Source organism: Neofelis nebulosa, chromosome 6, assembly GCF_028018385.1.
Source record: "Neofelis nebulosa isolate mNeoNeb1 chromosome 6, mNeoNeb1.pri, whole genome shotgun sequence".
NCBI classification, from domain to species: Eukaryota; Metazoa; Chordata; class Mammalia; order Carnivora; family Felidae; genus Neofelis; species Neofelis nebulosa.
In genome coordinates this window covers 44378629-44399004 of record NC_080787.1, presented here as the reverse complement: position 1 = coordinate 44399004, position 20376 = coordinate 44378629, and the positions used below count along the sequence as shown (strand labels likewise).

Here is a 20376-nt window from a genome sequence, read left to right as displayed (position 1 = left end):
TGGAAAGATGCTCAACATCACTCATCACCAGGGAAACGCAAATCATAATCACAATGAGATATTACTCCACACAAGTCAGAATGCTGGCATCAAAAAAGACAAGAAATAATAAGTGTTGGCAAGGTGGAGAAAAGGGAACCCTCACAAACTGTTTGTAGGAATGTGAACTGGTATAACCACTAAGAAAAACAGTATGCAGGTTCTTCAAAAAAAGTAAAAATAGAAATACCATATGATCCAGTAATTCCACTACTGGGTATTTACCTAAAGAAAATGAAAACACTAATTGGAAAAGATATATGCACCCCTATGTGTATTGCAACAATATCTGCAATGGCCAAGATAAGGAAGCAACCTAAGTGCTCACTGATAGATGAAGATGTGATCTATATATATATATATAGATATATATTTTTGAGAGATCAAGAATCAGAGCATGAGCAGGGGAAGGGCAGAGAGAGAGGGAGACACAGAATCTGAAGCAGGCTCCAGGCTCTAAACTCAGCACAGAGCCCAACGCAGGGTTTGAACCCACGAACCGTGAGATCATGACCTGAGCCGAAGTCAGATGCTTAACCGACTGAGCCATCCAGGCGCCCCAAAGATGTGATATATAAACACACACACACACAACACACACACTGGAATATTACTCAGCCATAAAAGAATTAAAAAAGAGATCCTGCCATTTGTGACAACATGGATGGACCTAGAGGGTATTACGCTAAGTGAAACACATCAGACAAAGAAAAATATATGATTTCACTTATATGTGGAATCTAAAAAAACAAACAATAAACCAGAAACAGATCCATGAATACAGAGAACAAAGTGGTGGCTGCCAGAGGGACAGGGGTTGGGTAGAAAGACAAAATGGGTGAAGGAGGGTGGGAGACATAGGCTTCCAGATTATATAATGAATAAGTCATGGAGGGTAAAATATACAGCATAGGGAATATAGTCAATGGTACTGTGATAGTGTTAGATGGTGACAAATAGTAGCTAAGCTGTGGTGGGCATAGCATAATGAATAGAGTTGTGGAATCATGACGTTGTACACCTGCAACATTGTGTATCAATTATACGTCAATTAAAAAAGGTAAGATAGACCCGTAGTTCTATTCTTGACATTATTCAGTATCATTCTTTTGGACAAATTAGAATCATTTTTTCCTTGAGGAGGCAAGCTGGTACAGCCACTCTGGAAAGCAGTTTGGAGGTTCCTCAAAAAACTAAAAATAGAACTACCCTACGACCCAGCAATTGCACTACTAGGTATTTATCCACAGGATACAGGTGTGCTGTTTCGAAGGGACACATGCACCCCATGTTTATAGCAGCACTATCGACAACAGCCAAAGTATGGGAAGGGCCCAAATGTCCATCGATGGATGAATGGATAAAGAAGATGTGGTGTGTGTGTGTGTGTGTGTGTGTATATACATACATATATATATCATATATCATATATATATCGTATATAGATACATATATATGTATATATCATATATCATATATATGTATATAGATACATATATATGTATATATATGATATATATATGTATATATATGATATATATATGATATGTATCTATATACATATATATGTATATATATATATATGTATACACACACACACACACACACACACAATGGAGTATTACTCGGCAATCAAAAAGAATGAAATCTTGCCATTTGCAACTACATGGATGGAACTGGAGGGTATTATGCTAAGTGAAATTAGAGAAAGACAAATATCATATGACTTCATTCATATGAGGACTTTAAGGGACAAAACAGATGAACATAAGGGAAGGGAAACAAAAAGAATATAAAAACGGAGGGGGACAAAACAGAAGAGACTCATAAATATGGAGAACAAACTGAGGTTTATGGGAGGGGTGGTGGGAAGGGGGATGGGCTACATGGGTCAGGGGCACTAAAGAATCTACTCCTGAAATCATTGTTGCACTAGATGCTAATTTGGATGTAAATTAAAAAAAAAAAAAATTAAAAAAAAGACACAAATTAACTTGCCCAAGATTAAAAAAAAAAAAGGATAATTTTTTCTTGCTTCATTATGTCTTCAAAGTCGTGCCTAAAGAACACCCTACCTCCCTCTCTAAATATTTAAATTATTAGATTTTGCCTCACTGAGTAAAATTATTCCCCTATGAAGATTTGTCATTATTTAACTTTTCCTTAAACTTCTTTTTTTTTATTATTATTATTTTTTAACATTTATTTATTTTTGAGACAGGGAGAGACAGAGCATGAACGGGGGAGGGTCAGAGAGAGAGGGAGACACAGAATCTGAAACAGGCTCCAGGCTCCGAGCTGTCAGCACAGAGCCCGACACGGGGCTCGAACTCACGGACCACCAGATCATGACCTGAGCCGAAGTCGGACGCTTAACCGACTGAGCCACCCAGGCGCCCTGACTTTTCCTTAAACTTCTAATGATAGTTTGCAACTTTTGTTAAAGATTCCCTTAACATCCATATGCTTTTTCTTTAAGAAAGCACGTTAAGGTAGCATGATGTATTAAGCAGTACCATTATAATTACAATACTAATGATAATGAGGACTGGATTCAACGATTACTTATTTATTAGGTAAGTCTGTCCTGCAGGGCTAAACAAACATAATAATATGTCCCAGCTTGCGAGTAGCTGGTAATCTTATTAGAAAGGCAAGAGCTACATCTGAAATAATTTTCCAAATTACAGAAAGCATTATCAATATGCAAGAAAATAAACATACTAGCATGGGTATTTACAGTAAAATTAAGTCCCTTTTATTATTAGTTGATATACCAAGGCACATGAGATAATAAAAACTGTAATAGCAGCTAACATTTACTACTGGCCTTCCCTCTGCTAGGCATTTCACACAGTTCTAACCCTTCTAACACAGTCCTGCCAGGTACGCACTATTATCTCTATTTTTACAGAGAATATAAGATGCTTGCCCAACACTGCAGAGTTTGTAAGTAGCAAGACAGAGGTTTGAACTCAAATCTCTAATTCCCAAGAGATGCTGCTTCTCATCTCTGTGGGTGGAAACATCATTTTTGGAAGGTTCAATTTCTAGAAATGTGTCCCATACCAAAAGATAGCAATCGAGAATCTTGACATTTTCCCCACAGCAAAAACCTCACTATTCCACGAATGAAAATTCTACAATTAAAAAAAAAATTTTCAGGGGCGCCTGGGTGGCTCAGTCGGTTGAGCGTCCGACTTCGGCTCAGGTCACGATCTCACGGTCCGTGAGTTCGAGCCCCGCGTCGGGCTCTGGGCTGATGATGGCCCAGAGCCTGGAGCCTGCTTCCGATTCTGTGTCTCCCTCTCTCTCTGACCCTCCCCCGTTCATGCTCTGCCTCTCTCTGTCTCAAAAATAAATAAACGTTAAAAAAAATTAAAAAAAAATTTTTTTCATATATATACAGTATATGTATATATATGTGTATATATATATATATATACATTCACTGTATATATATGTACATATACTGTATATATATATACAATTTCATATATATACTGCAAATACCCATGTATGTGTATTTATACATACACATACACAGACTTCCCGGTAATTCATCATGCATATCAGACCTCTTGGTTTTTAAAAGTCAATGTTTCATATGTTACCATTGCCACAGAGCCCTCCTTTCTTACCCAACTCCACCCCCAACACCTATTAATTCCTGGAAGGTCTAGAGGAGCTCAGCTATCAAACAGAAATATGAGTCACAAGTGAGAGCCACATATGATTTAAAATTTACTAGTAGCCATATTTTTAAGTATACTTAATTTTAATGTATTTAGTCCATAATATCAAAAAATATTTTGACTAAATGGAAAATATTAATATAAATACATTAATAAAATATTTTAATTTAATTTTTAACCATTCAACATGTAATTAACATAAAACAAATTAGATATTCTACATCATTTTTTTCAGGCAAAGTCTTTAAATCTTACAGTACATCACGACTGGTGCCAGTCATGGCTCAAGTGTTAATAGCCATGTATGGCTAGTGGTCACCATATTGGACAGTCCCAATCTACAGACTTCTGTAGAATTTAGTTAAGGTAAAACACTTGCTTACAGGGCCATTTTCCCCTTGTTAGCTCTTGTGGATAGCCACAAAGTGGAACTTTTAAGAACAGCTGTAGTGATAGGAATAATATTTACCCTAATTATTTACATAGGGTTTCCTAGAGGTTTTGTCAATTTTTTTTTTTATGCAAGAGGTGAAGAGAAAGGAGTTGCCACAGCCCTTATTTTCACCAGAATATAACCCTGCCCACCATACATACATGTGCAGATTTAATTTGAAACAGGAAAAAAGTTGATCATTAAATATCAGTTCCAAAGATAACCCTAGTCTAGCCATTGAGCTGAAATAATCCTAATCTTCTAAGAAACAAAGTTAAATTTTACATGCTTCTCACATATTTAAATACCTTAATATATGTTTCTAAAAATAAGTTATTTCTGGCTCAGTGGGTAGAGCATGCAACTCTTGATCTCAGGGGTTGTGAGATCAAGCCCCACGTAGAGCTTACTAAAAATAAAATAAAATAAAAATAAGTTATTTCTTTCTGTTTGTGTCAAATGACCATAATTATTACATGGGGGAAAAATCCAAAAATTATTTGAAAATAAAAGCAAGCAATTTGCTAAAAGGAAACTAAAGCTGATGCTGAGAGCTTCTGGATCAGGTATCCTCACAGAAGCCTCACATCTGGCTCACGTGCCCATTTTTATAAACCAGGAACCAAGACTTGCTCTTGGCCCGTGGTTCTCTAGCACCTGGGAGGTTGTTAAAAGTGTGAATTCTTGGGCCCATTCCAGACCTACTGGATCGGGAACCCAGGGGGTGTTAAGCCGTCTGGGTAATTCTAATGCACACTCAAGTTTGAGAACCACTAGATCAACATGGAACTGGTACTTAAACCATCTGTTTAACTCCAAAAGTTGTGTACTTTTTAGAAGTTTTTTGTTTTTGTTTCTGGTGGGAAGGGGTTGGGAATATCTGCGTGCGCGCGCGCGCGTGTGTGTGTGTGTGTGTGTGTGTGTGTAGTAAAATACACATAACATAAAATTTACCATGTTAACTATTTAAAAAAAAATTTTTTTAATGTTTCTATTTATTTTTGAGAGAGAGACAGAGCATGAGCAGGGAGGGACAGAGAGAGGGGGGAGACACAGAATCCGAAGCAGGCTCCAGGCTCTGAGCTGTCAGCCCAGAGCCTGATGCGGGGCTCGAACTCACGGAGTGTGAGATCATGACCTGAGCTGAAGTCGGACGCTCAACCAACTGAGCCACCCAGGCGCCTCCCGCATGTTAACTATTTTCAAGTGTATCGTTCAGTAGTATCAAGTCCATTCACATTGTTGTGCAACCATCTCCACCACCCATCTCCAGAAGTCTTCACCTGGAAAACCAGAAACTCTGTCACCCATTTGACACTAATTCTTCATTCCGCTTTCCCTCCAGCCCCAGGCAACCACCACTGTCCTCTCTGTCCCTATGAATTAGACTCCTCTAGGCATCTCATAAAAATGGAATCTAGAAGTAGAATCTAATTTCACTCAACCCCTACAGCTGCAGAAAAGTTTGGAAAGTACGGAAATTTCTAAAGAGGAAAATGAAAATCACTTATGATACCACTGCCTAGAGGTGACTGCTAGGGACTGAACTGTTGTCTCTCGCCAAGCTGGTGTTTGCAATCCTAACCCCCAGGATGACTGTGTTTGGAGACAAGGTCTTTATGAGGTAACTGAGGTTAAATGAGGTCATAATGGTAGGGCCTTAATCTGATAAGGCTGGTGTTTTTATAACAGGAAGAGATACCGGAGCTCCCATGGAAGACGAAGTGAGAAAACAGCAGTCTGCAAGCCAGGGAGAGGGCCCTGCCCAGCAATCAAATTGGCCGGCACCCAGATAGATGCTGGACTACCCAGCCTCCAGGACCGTGAGAAAATAAACTTCGGTTGTTTAAGCCACCCATCAGCCTATGGTACTTTGTTACGGGCTCTGGAGCTGACTAATGCCATGGATGCTGTGGATGATTTTTCAGTCTTTTTCTTTAGTACATTTTTATTTTTTAGGTATATTTTTATACTTAAATGAAATCAAAGCCCATATGCCTTTTTTTCACTTTCCCAGCATTTTCTAAATCTTGTGTTCTGCAGAATTGTGTTCAGCAGGACCTTAATTTTTGGAAACTGGGTTTCAAAGTGACGTCAGGTTTCTGCTGCTAAATTCTCAGAGGATCTTCTATACTAAACTGGGAATGTCAAGATGGGCATCTGTTAGATTTGATCTCTAAATGTCTGGGGAGGGAAGGAGGAAATTCTGTATTATATCTCCTGCTGTTCTGATCAAAGTATACTACTGGACAGCTAATAGGAATTTCAAGGGGGCAATGCCCAGTTTTGGAAGGAAATACTGGCTGACAGGAGCAATTCACTTCAGGCAAAAAGTTCATTTCATTTCCTAAAGGAACCATTCATTTATTCATTGTTAGCAGATTAGTCTAATGAAACACTGCTTTAATATTACTTTTTATAATAACTTTTATTATTTTTTCAATTTTTAAAAGTTTATTTAGAGAGAGAGAGGCAGAGAGGGAGAGAAAGAATCCCAAGCAGCCTCCACGCTGTCAGTGAAGAGCCCTGCGTGGGGCTCAATCTCATGAACTGTGAGATCATGACCTGAGCTGAAACTGTCTGACGCTTAACTGACTGAGCCACCCAGGCAGGCGCCCCTATAATAATTTTAAAAAGCAGTGATAGCTGACACCCAAATGGGTTAGGCACTATATAAATCTTTATACGATGATCTCACTTTATCCTTACAAACTTCCTCTGAAAGGTAAATTCTCAATCCAGAGGGAGAAACTGGGCACATTTCCTCAGAGAGGTTATATAATTTACTCAAGACAGCACAGAAAGGGGGCGCCTGGGTGGCTCAGCCGGTTAAGCGACTTTGGCTCCCGTCATGATCTCGCCGTCTGTGAGTTCAAGCCCCGAGTCGGGCTCTGGGCTGACAGCTCAGAGCCTGGAGTCTGCTTAGAATTCTGTGTCCCCCTCTCTGCCCCTCCCCCACTCATTCTCTGTCTTCCTCTCTCTCTCTGTCAAACATAAATAAACATTAAAAAAGAAAAAAAAAAGCACAGAAAGGAGAAGAGCAAGGGTTGGAACTCCAATCTGTCTGGTTCCAAAGCTATTATTATCACAATAGTCTTTTCTTTTTAGGTCACATCACTGCCTTGTTTGAAAACCTTTGCTTTTGAATATGTAAAGGAAAAATTCATCTACTTTGACCTTGCATTTAGTGCATTTCACAAACTGATCCCAAAGTCCCTTCCCAGCCGTCCTTTTTTTTTCTTTTACAGACTTCTAACTCCATCAGAGAACTTTCCTGTCCTGCCCCTTTCTTACACTCCTCACCTAATTTAGTTCTTTCCCACCTAAATTTCTCTGCTTATGCCATCTTTTCATGGTCAACAAATCCCTTTAGGCTCCAGTTCAAATTCCATTTCCTATCTGTAAACCTTGACTGCTCGTTCTTATGCTCCACATCCATCAAGAAAGCCCCTTGGTTATACTTCCAAAATAGATCCAGAATCCTCCACTGTCTACCTCCACTGTCATCCCCCTAATACAAACCATCATCATATCCCATCTGGTCTCTCTGCTTTCACTCTTTTACTCCCTCCAATCTCTTCTCATCCCAACCTCCTGAGTAGTCCTTTTAAAACGTAAGCCAAAACCCTCCAATGAATCCTCATTTTCCTCACTATAAAAAACAAAATCCTTTTCTGTGCTCAGCTGTGAAAACCTGCAATGCCCTACACGATGGCTCTCCCTGTCTCCACCCCTCACCCCCAATTCTATCCTTTGCTGACTTGCCATGCCTTGAACTCACCAGGCATGCTCATGTCTCGGCCCTTTGTACTGGCTGCTCTCTGCCCGGAATGCTGTGCCTTCGGATATCCTCAGGCTTGCCCCTTACTTCCTTCAAGTTTCTGCTCAGTTGATCATGACCTACCATGACCACCTTCCCATCCCCCAGCACTCTACACTTTCCTTAACTTGCTTTATCCCCGCCTCCCCGCCCCCCACCCCCATTACTTACTACAGTGCTTATCTAGGTTTATTGTCTGTTTTCCCACCAGAGCAGGGCCTTGGTCTTTTGCTCATTGAGGGATCTGGGAGTCTAGAATGGCACCTGGCACAAATTAGATGCTCAGTTGATTGCTGAATGAATGAATGGATGGATGTTCTCACACACTTTAATCAAAGGCTCTCTTTTGCTCTCACTTGTGCTACTCACTTGGTACTTACCATATACTGTTGTGTATTTTTCTGGGTGCCCCTATTATCCAACTAGCTATATGTATTCCCATAACCTCCAAGTGCTCTGTACAAAATTAGCATTTAACAAATATTTGATGATGAAATATCAGTGTAGTGCCTTTTTCTTTCACAGTAGACACAGTAATATTTTTAAAAATATTCATTTTTGACATTCTGCTTAGAAAAGAGACACTCTAGAAGGAAATTTTAGAAGAAAAATTTAGAATATGTAATTTTTAATTAATTTAATTTTTTTAAATGTTTATTTATTGTTGAGAAAGAGAGTGAAAGAGCACGCAGGCACAAGTGGGGGAGGGGCAGAGACAGAGAGGGAGACACGGAATCGGAAACAGGCTCCAGGCTCTGAGCTGTCAGCACAGAGAGCCCGATGGGGGACCCGAACTCAGGAACAGCGAGATCATGACTTGAGCTAAAGTCAGACGTTCAACTGACTAAGCCACCCAGGCGCCCCTAAATTAATTTTAAAAGGATGAAGTATTTTCTACACACACACACACACACACACACACACACACACACACCCCAAATCCATGTCATGCTCTGAAAAGAAAATATTTGCTTAGTGACTTTCATCTTTCATGGCATCTTATAACCTGAAGACATTCTTGAGAGTCAAGCACAAGGTAATGTTTTGATAGTTAGGTAATATGAAACACAGAACATATTTAAAAAAATTTTTTTAACGTTTATTTATTTTTGAGACAGAGAGAGACAGAGCATGAACAGGGGAGGGTCAGAGAGAGGGAGACACAGAATCTGAAACAGGCTCCAGGCTCTGAGCTGTCAACACAGAGCCCGACACGGGGCTCGAACTCACGGACCACGAAATCATGACCCGAGCCGAAGTTGGCCGCTTACCGACTGAGCCACCCAGGCGCCCCCAGAACATATTTTAAATGATAGTTACGAGTTGGGAATTTATGCAACATGTGACAAAAATAAAAGGTTAATGTCACGTAGGTTTTATGTCACAATTTTTGATCTAATAATGGAAAGTTCTAGCTGGGGGGTATTCAACTCATGAAGAAAATGCGTTTTAAAAAACAACTTACCTATATTCACATTATGCAGGTATTTAAAGTGTTCATTTACATGAACATTTGAGCCTATCTCTCTATATTGTGCATGTTGTGTTGCATATCCAACGTGTGTACTTCTGAAAAACAGTTTAGACAGCTTTCTAAATAAGCTGCGGACGGGTGCCTGTGTGGCTCAGTCAGTTAAGCATCTGACTTCGGCTCAGGTCATGATCTCCCAGTTGGTGGTTTTAAGCCTCACGTCAGGCTCTGTGCTGGCAGCTCAGAGCCCGGAGCCTGCTTCGGATTCTGTGTCTCTCTCTCTGCCCCTCCCCTGCTCACACTCTGTCTGTCTCTCTCAGAAATAAACAAATATTAAAAAAATTAAATTAGCTGCAGATTTTTTCCTCACCTTGACTGCTGCACATGCATAACTTCCTCCATGAGGATTGAAGGGGAAGCTCTGTAAACAGACTCCTGCACGACTTAGGGTAACTTCTTAATCGATTATTTGTCTAATTTAACCGTAAAACTTTAATATGACCATGTAAATGAAAAAAACGTACAGTAATATATTAGTACTCAGAAGATACCATCTAAAAAAGAGAAGCACATTTTCTTTGGTATGTATTTGGCACTTTCCATGGCATAATGTCCACTTTACATTGCTAAGTATGTAAAGGTCCTCCCCACCTCTTTTTTTCAAACAGCATGGTTACCCAAATTTCATTTCTCTTTGTATTATTCTCTCTGGACATTTACTTTCAGATTGTTTTATCTACATGATATATGCTGTAACAGAAAATAATAAGGGTATCATGTGACATATGAAGTCAGACAAACATGTAAAACAGTAAAACAAAAAAGCCATCTTGAGGTCTATGGATAAAAGCAGCTCCAAACATATCTAGTAAATATTAATCTTTTAAGTGTGATCACACCCAGAGAAAAGGGCTTGGCTTCCATGGAGCTCTCCAATCCTAAGATTCTCACAGATCTGGTGAATCAGAATACAGATAGGAAGAATAAAGCGACCTATTTCTAAATATATTTCTTTGCACTTCTAGGAAATGCCAGAGTTAAATCTAAATATAGCAGCATGCATTTTTATTTTAAATCCTGGAAGAAATACTTCCAAATCAAAACCACATGAAAATAACTTTTACGCTCAGTAGTCAGGAGGAAAAAAATGTGAATTTTTTTTTTTTGTAGGTAATAGTTGTCTATACATGGAAAGAGTTACTTCTAAGTTTTAAGACAGTTTTCACATGAAAAGAAAATCCTAGTATTCTACTTCCCAGGTTATGTCTAGTTTAAAAAACTAAAATTTTCTCTAGTTTAAAAAACTGAAGTTTTCTAACTTTCATTGCCGTGAATTTTAACTTTGTAACAACTTTGACAAACACAAAGATTTTTAAATTTAATCTCTCAAAATGCCATCCAGGTTTCTCCAGTTCTGTTTATTGAGAAATGATTTTTTTTAAAGATTTTATTTTTAAGTAATCTCTACACCCAACGTGGGACTCAAACTCACGACCCTGAGATGACTGAGCCAGCCAGGTGCCCTGAGAAATGATTTCTGAAAAAAAAAGAAAATTATAAACTACCCTATTTTATGTTCACAAAACTATTGGTTATACTGCACTGAAACTAAGCTTATTCAACAACTATGGCTTTTTTTTTTTTTTTTTTTAATTCAGAGGAAATGCTTAGGACTTGAAAACGTACTGCTAAAAATACACTGATGGGGGTGGCCATAACACTGTAAAATATTTTCTAAGGAGCACTAAAAACTCTAAACTAAAAACTGAAGAAACCAGATAAGCTGATTTATCTTTTTAAAAAGTACAAAAGGAGGGGCGGCCTGGGTGGCTCAGTCCATGAAGCATCTGACTTTGGTTTCGGCTCAGGTCGTGATTTCAGTTAGTGAGATCGAGCCCCACGATGGGCTCTGTGAGGACAGGGTAGTGCCTGCTTGGGATTTCTCCCTCTCTCCCTCTCTCTCTCTGCCTCCACCCCACTCATGATCCCTCTCTCTCTCTAAATAAATAAACATTAAAAAAAAAAGTTCAAAAGGGGTCATTTTGAAATATACTGCAAGCAACTTTTATGGGTGGTTGATTCTAATACGTACAATAGCAGCCTTATTACTCCTTAGTTATGGTCAAGATATTTACGGACCACATAACAAATTTTGAGATTCTCTCCAGCGTGACACTTACCACAAGATTTTGAAATTCTTCATCTCCCCAACTTAGGCTTCCCACTAATAAGCAGTGATAGAGTTGGTTCTCAATGGGCAAAGGGGGAAAATTCAAGTTAGTTCTTGCAGCCTTGCATGAAGAACTCATGTGCTACCTCAGAGTGTTCAGTAAGCAGCATGCGGCTCAAGAGCTGTAGATCTCAGCCCTGGTGAACTCAAGAACCCACAGGGCGAGTGTTTCATGATCTTTTACTCCTGTTGCCTATCAGGGCTAAGCCTTTTGGAACAGTCAAAAAGGAAATAAAAATTCCTTTTGACATGTTATCTTACTGGCCACACTTAGTAAATGTGCCTTATGTTCAACCTTACAGTATGGCCTCTTTAAAAGAATGTTTCCTTAAAGTGAATCACACTTTGAACACTTCATTTTTTAATGTTTATTTTTGAGGGAGACAGAGCGTGAGCGGGGGAGGGGCAGAGAGAGGGAGAGAGAGACAGAATCCGAAGCAGACTCCAGGCTCTGAGCTGTCAGCACAGAGCCTGATGGAGGCTTGAACCCACAAACCGTGAGATCATGACCTGAGCCGAAGCCGGATGCTCAACCGACTGAGCCACCCAGGCTCTCCTGAACATTTTAAGTACTTCCACCCCAAATCTGTACTTCTAATTACTGTGCTCATATTGACATTCTAAGCACGGGTACAACTTGAGCTGCACCGTATCATGCTTAATTAAGGTCCTAAGTGTTCTTTTTCCCAATTAGGATTTTTTTTAAGTGAAAGATATGATTCATAATCTCTGATTGCTACCAAAGATAGAGCTAAAACGGTCCCCACGTTTGACTCACCTTACTGTGCAAATAAAAACCGAGTTATCTGCAGAAGGGGCAGAATAAGAGCTCTGACCTAGAATTGATCACCGTAAGAGATTCTGGTGTTTTTGGTTGCAGTTTTTATTTACCACCAAAAACACTACTTTTCCCTAGTCCTTCTACTGAAATCAAGGTCATCCAATTTTAATATATTAAAATGTTCAGCAGGCAGTCATCTGTCAATTAAATCTATACATGGGCTTAATACTGATGGCAAAATGTATGATGCATGGGTCTACAGTATACATTCAAATCCCAGCTCTGACCCTTAGTAATGGAACTTGGGTAAGTTATCTACGTTTTGTAAACCTCAGTTTCATTATCTCTACAGACAAAACCTACCTCCAGGGTTACTATGAGAATTTAATAATATTAAAACATCAGGGCCGGAAATAATGTTAAGGTTTAACAAATATTATTTCTCTTCCCCCCCTATTTTCTTCCTTGTGAAAATGTTCCAACTACAGGTGAGGACAGAAAACATAATTTCTGATGATACAAGGAAGCATCCTGGATTTTGGTTGAACGGAGATAAGCCTTTGCTAGAAAGACAATACTTTTCATACCTCATTCCCTCACATTTTCACATTCACCCTTTTTATTTCAGGTAATAGAAGTGTTTAATGTGTTTGCAAGACAGCCAAAGAACCCACAAAACCAGAAAATGTTCAATTTTACAACTTTATTAAAAATTTATCATCAAGTCACAACCATATGAATTAAAGTTGATAAAGATTAAGGGGAAGGGGAACCTGGATTTAAGATCTAGTACAGTGAGGTCTCAGGATCTTTTCCTGATTGGATGCAATGTGAGGTGAAGAAAAAAAATAGATCAAAGCCCCCACAGCCGCTTCCCCCCAAGACCTCTTTCTTCTACTTTCCCATACAACACGCGGACAGCCCCGGAACTCTCCTGAACTGCACTACAAATGGGCAAGCCGTCCCCAGCAGAGCCACATCCTGGGCTCCAACTTCCACAAAGTGAGGTACCACTTACAAGGTCTCCATGTTAGGGCTTTCCTTTAAAGTCCACACCCCATTCCTTTCCTGTCAGCTCTCCCACTTCTCCACACTAATTGAACAACCCTTCCCCCTCGCTGTATTTTCCACTTCTACTATAGATCATACTGACCACGGAGAGATGGATCCTCTATGTTAGCTTAATTCACATTGCCTCATTCTAGTCAAGTCCCATTTCTGGTACCCCCCCCCCCCCATCTGATACATTCCACAAATTGACTCCTTTTCTCCTTAAACTCCAAGCCTTTTGCCTCCACCCCTAACAAATGACCTTGCTATCTTTCCAGTGGAGACCACAGACATCTATTTTGAATCTTATCATCTACCCCGTTCTTTTTCTCGAATTTCACCTATTACTTATTCTGTAGGCAGGTTGAGGAACACAGGACCTTATGAGGTGAATGAACGTCACTCAAAGAATGCAGAAAGGCGTGGCTGAAGGGAGTGCTACACATTTCCATTTGGTTTTGTCTGAATCTTTAAAAAATGATTTTCCCGGGGCGCCCGGGTGGCTCAGTCGGTTAAGCATCCGACTTAAGCTCAGGTCATGATCTCACGGTTTGTTGAGTTTGAGCCCCGAGTCAGGCTCTGTGCTGATAGCTCGGAGCCTGGAGCCTGCTTTGGATTCTGTGTCTCCCCCTCTCTGCCCCTCCCATGCTCACACTCTGTCTCTCAATAATAAATAAACGTTAAAAATTAAAAAAAAAATGATTTTCCCAATACTTCCTTTCTCCCTCCTCAGCCCATAATCTGCTTTTTCTCATCACGCCCAGAGATCAGAATGTATAAGGCACTGTTGATCTCAACCAATCTCAAAAACCTTTCCTTTTGGCTCCTATCATTTTACTCTACCTGGACTGTCAAACATTTTTAGTCAACAAATGTTTACCGAATGCCTGGCTTCTCTGGTTTTTAAAAGAATGTTTATTATTTATTTTGAGAGAGAGACACAGCAGCATACAGGCAGAGAGAGAGAAAGAGAGAATCCCAAGCAGGCTCCACACTGTCAGCACAGAGCCCAATGAGGGGCTCAATCCCACGAACCCGTGAGATCATGACGTGAGTCGAAATCAAGAAGGGGACACTCGACTGCCTGAGCCACCAAGGCACCCCATGCCAGGCTTGTTTTAAATGCTATGCTGAAGGGTTAGAATAAGTCAGTGAACAGGTTAAGAAAAAATTTAAAATTTCTTGGTCCCACTCCAGAATCTCTAGGTGACTATTTTGCACACTCAAGTTTGGGATAAACATGATAAAGTGGAGATACTCTCCTTAGCCCCAGTAATTTCAGATACAATTTTTAAAGTTACTGTCTTCCATAGAAAATATAGTATTTTAGGAGCACCTGGGTGGCTCAATCGGTTAAACATCTGACTTCGGCTCACATCATGGATGCTTTGTGGGTTCAAGACCCTCGTCGGGCTCTGTGCTGACAGCTCAGAGCCTGGAGCCTGTTTTGGATTCTGTGTCTCCCTCTCTCTGCCCCTCCCCCACTCACACTCTGTCTCTCTCTCAAATATAAACAAATATTTAAAAAAAAAAAAATGCAGTACTTTGCAAATAGTCCAAGGCACTGTGCAAGTAACATCTGTAGTTGCCACAAATGTTTAGATGTTATTTTTATTGTGGTAAAATACATGATGTACTGTCTTTAAGTGTCCAGCTCAGTGGCCTTCTGCCCATTCACACTGCTGTGCCATTGCAGCTATTATCCAACTCCAGGATTTTTCATCAACCCACCTTTAAATTCTTTCCCCATTAACTCATTTTTTATTAACTAAGAACAAGTCTCATGGTTAACTTCATGGCCCCACCCCCATTCTCTTCTCTTGCTTTCCTACCCAGCTAACATTCCAAGGTTCATTTTAATTGTCCCCTGAAACCACCCTTAAGTCCTAGTTTCTCTCTGCTGTCACATGTGGGGGTGGGGGGTGGGGTGGGGTGTAAAACTCCAGTCCTGGTCAAACCAATCCCCTGCCCGCTCTTGGCTTCCCTTGTAACAGCTGGATATTGCTGGCAAAAAACTACACAACTGGATGGACCAGTTTCACTTCAAATTCAGAGGCGAGGCACAGCCAGGCAGTCCTGTGTACAGCAATCCTACCTCGCTTCCCAGGGACTTAGTTCACAATCCTGCTGTCCAAGGTCATGCACACCCCTTCTTCCTCATTGCTGGTCTTGACTCAGACTTCATTGAGAACACAGATCATAAAGCCGTGTATTCAATCCCCAATTTATAAGCGTCTTTGCGCTGTGCCCATATTCTCTGCCTCCTCTCCTGCCACTCTGCAAGTCGTCTTACTCCTGTCAAAGGCAAACCCTCTTGTGTTTTGAATAGCTTCTCACCTTCTCAACAATTCTGCTCCTTTGGTAGTCTTATCTCTCTTCTGTTAGTCACTCCCTCCCTCTTAAATATTCCCATTAGTCTATTTAAAAATGCTCTTCCATTCCCCGCCATTTAAAAAGAAGCACTTCTTCAACCCTCCCTCCCTCTCCAGCCACTGCTGTGCTGTCACTCTCCAGACTTTACAGTAAAACTTCCCCAAAAAGCAGGCTACGGTCACCCCATCCCATCCTCAGTGCATTCTGATTTGGCTTCCATCCCCATATGCCACTGAAACTCCTTGTCAAACAGCCACCTCCATGTTGACAAATCCAAGCGGTCATTTCTCTATCCTCAGTGTTCTCAGGAGAATTTGGCAGAGAAGACCATTCTCTCTTGAAAAGAATAATCCTTTCTTCCCATTTAATGGCCCTCTCAGTCTCTTTTGTCCAACCTTTAGCCACTGGAAGCGTTTTAGGGCTCGATGTTAAGACTTCTATGATGACAAATGATCTCAACTAGTTCCATGACATACTATTCGTATGCTAGTGACTCCCACAATTTATGTCCACTCCCATCAGCTCAATTTGAAGATTCACTGCCTACTTGACCTTCCATTTGGAGGTCTTGCAAGTATTTCAAAAACATAACAGGTCCCACACAGAACTCGTTACCCACCCTTCCTACCTGTTCCTCTTCCAGTCTTCTCCAACCAGCAAATGGCACCATCGGCCACCAAAGCTTAGGCTAGAAACCTGAAGGCCTCCTTGATTCCTCCGTCTCTACAGATAACTCATTAAGCCAATACTTCTGATTCCACCTTCAAAATACATCTGAATCCCACCATCTACCCTGCACTATCCCCACTGCCACTGTGTTTGCTTAGATACCATCAGTCTTGAGCCGGCTACTGCAATAGCCTCCCTGTCTACTGCCCCTCTTGCTCCATACAGCAGCAGTGATCTTTAAAAACAAAAACAGCAGCTCAGTCGTTAAGCATCTGACTCCGGTTCAGGTCATGATCTCACGGTTTGTGAGTTCAAGTCCCACATCAGTTGGGCTGGAGCTCTGCATTGGATGAGCCCCACTTCTCTCTCTGCCCCTCGCTCACTTGCACCCTCTCTCTCTAAAACAAAAACAAAAACCCACCAAATAATAACCACTGTCCCAATGAAAGCCCTTCAATAGTTTGTTATTTTGAATAAAACAAAACCCCAAACTCCTGGTACAGCCGAATACAGGAGGCCCTAGAAGATCTCTCAACTCTTATTTCATTCTCCTCTTGCTTCTCTCTAACACCCATGCCCTTCTGGGCCTTCCAGGTCTTTGCACTTTGTTCACAGGTTAGGACTGTCTCCCCAGCTTCCACACAGCGAGTAGTACAAGCTCATGTTTCAAGCCTCAGCTCAAGTATCACTCTCTAAAGGGATGCCCCTTGACTCTCACTAGCCAAAAGTCATTCCCCACAACACATTCTTATAGATCTACCAGCTTAACTTTTTACTGTTTTGGGGCGCCTGGGTGGCGCAGTCGGTTAAGCGTCCGACTTCAGCCAGGTCACGATCTCGCGGTCCGTGAGTTCGAGCCCCGCGTCAGGATCTGGGCTGATGGCTCGGAGCCTGGAGCCTGTTTCCGATTCTGTGTCTCACTCTCTCTCTGCCCCTCCCCCGTTCATGCTCTGTCTCTCTCTGTCCAAAAACAACAAAAAAAAACAACAACAAAAAAAAAAACGTTGAAAAAAAAAATTAAAAAAAAAAAATAAATAAAATAAAATGAAGAAGCTAGTCCGGCACCTGGATGGCTCAGTCGATTCGTTGAGCGTCCAACTCTTGATTTCAGCTCAGGACATGATTTCATGGTTTGTGGGTTTGAGTGGGATTCTCTGTCTCCCTCTCTCTCTCTCTGCCTCTCCCCTGCACATACTCTACCTCTCACAAAATAAATATTAAAAAAATAAAAATAAAACGAAGACGCTCCTCCTCCTAAGCAGGTTTTAGATTTCTTCTCCTTTCAAGCTTTACTGGGTTTTAGTCAAAGAATATAATTACTTTGGCATTTACCATGAAACACAAAGGGAGAAAAAGCACACTGGACAGTCCCACTAGTCTAGACTGGACACGGACTGCACACAGGTGCTTAAGAGTCGCTCCTTATAAAAATGTTCAAATGTGGAAGGAGAGAGAAATGTGCGCATAACGTAATTTTGACATCTGCATCACAAAAGTTTTTAACCATTCCCCCTAGCAGTTATTAAACACAACAGTGACTAAAGAAAGAAAGAAAGGAAAGCACAGAACAAGTATACATGGCTCTTGCTCCAGAGAAGTTAATGATTTTTATCGCTTAGTTTCCTCCCATTTTGGCCAGGTCAGCTATTCATCACCTGCTCTGGATGTTTCTTCCTGACCTTCCGTGTCCTGAAAGCCTCCTCTGTTCTTAAAAGGTCTCATGTTTAGAGCCACTTCACCATCCTACTTCCCAAAACCCAAAAGATATCCTCCGAATTCAAAATTCTGAAAAGAATACTTTCCCCCAAGGATTTATTTCTAGGTCCCTCCCCCACCCCCGAATCTTTTCTACCCTATTCCTCATTTTTGTTATCAATCCTAGATTCAATTCTATTTTTGTTGCACAGCTGTCTGGACTAAACTAGATGGCCCAGCTAGACCTAGAAGCCTGTATGTTATATAACTTTTCAGCAGAAGGAGATACACATTTGAAAACGTACTGAGATTTTAAAGTCTTAGAATACCTAAACCTTCTTTCTGTAAGAAAAGGTTCAATAATTTGATAAATGGCAGCTAGAGGAGAAAAAAGAGCGAGCAATAAAACTGTTGAAACTCAAAGCGATATGGGCCTCACGTTTCCATTCAAAAAAGAGCCAGCAGCACAGCACGCGGTATATAGTATAGCGATATTCCAAATGCATATCTGTGTCACAGTGGAATCACCTGGACAGCTGTCGACTAACACAGACTCCTACATATTTGCTGGGTGGGCCAGAATTTCAAAATTGGGCGTTAGGGACAGCAGGAAGTTGAAAGTCAGAAGCTTAAAACTGAGATTGTGTAACACATTAGATGTTTTGGGGAAACCAACAGTAACAGAAAAACCCTACTGGCCCTAACAAATCATGGGGGGCAAAGGTGAGGTTACAAATCTGTATTTAAACATATCTCGCTCCAGTTGCTTTTGAAACTCGGATTTGGACACCATGTGTGTAAAGCCAAGAGCATGGCTTTTGGGATCCAATGTCAATTCTCCCACTTAAAACTGTGAGACCAAGAACAATTTGTGTATCTGGGTGATCCTCTGGTATAAAGAGATAATCAAATCAACACTGCAGGGCTGATATAAATAAGAATTAAAGGACCAGACACACACACATGGAGTAGTGTTCAATATATGGTACGGTCTTATTAAAGGGGATAAAACGGCCACTATATAGACTGTTTATAAACACAAGGACACACTTACTGGTGCCCCGATGTTACTTTTATCCACTAGAAATTACTTACTTACTTTCCATCTCTGTGGACTCCTAGGGAGATGAGAGCTTTAGACTTTTTTCCTCCTCCCAATAATCTTTTCAGTAACAAAAAACACAGTTAAAACCCACACGCATCACTTAATACAGACCTACGACACGACAGATAAATACTTCAATGAATGATTTTAAGGCAACACTCTAGGGAGTCAGAGAACGGAGAAGCCTTATTATATCGATGAGAAAGAGATGAGCCAAAAATGGTGCGGGGGGGTTTCGTTTTTGTTTTTGAAAGGGAAGGAAAAAAAAAAAAGTCTAAGCGTTTCAAAGAGAGTTTAATTTTTCGGATCAGAGTTCTGAGAACGGTTTTAAATCACTACCATTTGGAATAATTAAAATGAAAGCCAACAAGATGTTTCAAATCACTGGAACCCATAACCTTTTCACAGTTGGACTACATAAATGTCTCTCCAGGACTGTTTTAAAATAAAGCAACTAAAGAAATAAAACTAACGTAGGGTGCCAATCGAGAACCGAGTCACTAGAAGGCAGACACTGTCCTCGACTCTTTCTTCCTGCAATTTTGTAACCTGGTTTGACTCTACTCTTCAAAACTAACTGGAAGAGGATGAAGGAAAAGCCTCCATGCCCTGCCCTGCCCTCGGCCAGGCCAGGGAAGACAAAGCCGTGCAGTTTTAGGCCCAAGAAGAGCTAACGAGAAGCCCCCTCCCCTCCGAATTTGACCGGAGGGGGTCTGCGGGCTCAGAGAGGGAACCCGCCGGCCGCAAGGTCCGACCCCAAGCCCCACTTCTTCCCTCCAACACAAGTGCTAAGGAGCAGGACGCCGCCGGCCCCGGTCCCTTCCCGCTCCGGGCCGGCCTCCTCGTCTTTTGGGTCCGGGGGCACGGGGAAGGCCAAGGCTAGGCGGCCCCGGCCTCGGCTCCGGCCCCATTTACAGAATTCTGCACCCCAAGCGTGGCTCCCCGTCGCCCTCGACCTCCCGGCGCCCGGGCCGGAGAAGCGTCCGCGAAGGGCGCCGCCCGCGCCGCCAGGGAA

At 41.2% G+C, this 20376-nt stretch overlaps 1 protein-coding gene and 1 long non-coding RNA gene across 5 annotated transcripts in view; one reads left to right on the top strand and one right to left on the bottom strand.

The window, feature by feature from the left end:
* Positions 1-13200, top strand: part of LOC131514235 (uncharacterized) — a 32024-nt gene extending 18824 nt beyond the window's left edge. The window contains exon 3 of one of the 2 annotated variants that reach the window (XR_009262993.1): positions 13105-13200. This is a non-coding gene — a long non-coding RNA (uncharacterized LOC131514235). Of the gene's footprint in view, positions 1-13097 lie in introns of both variants that reach the window. The other variant, XR_009262992.1, reaches the window with a different exon arrangement.
* Positions 1-20376, bottom strand: part of BICRAL (BICRA like chromatin remodeling complex associated protein) — a 112116-nt gene that overhangs the window by 60117 nt on the left and 31623 nt on the right. The gene's annotated exons all lie outside the window — the stretch shown is intronic.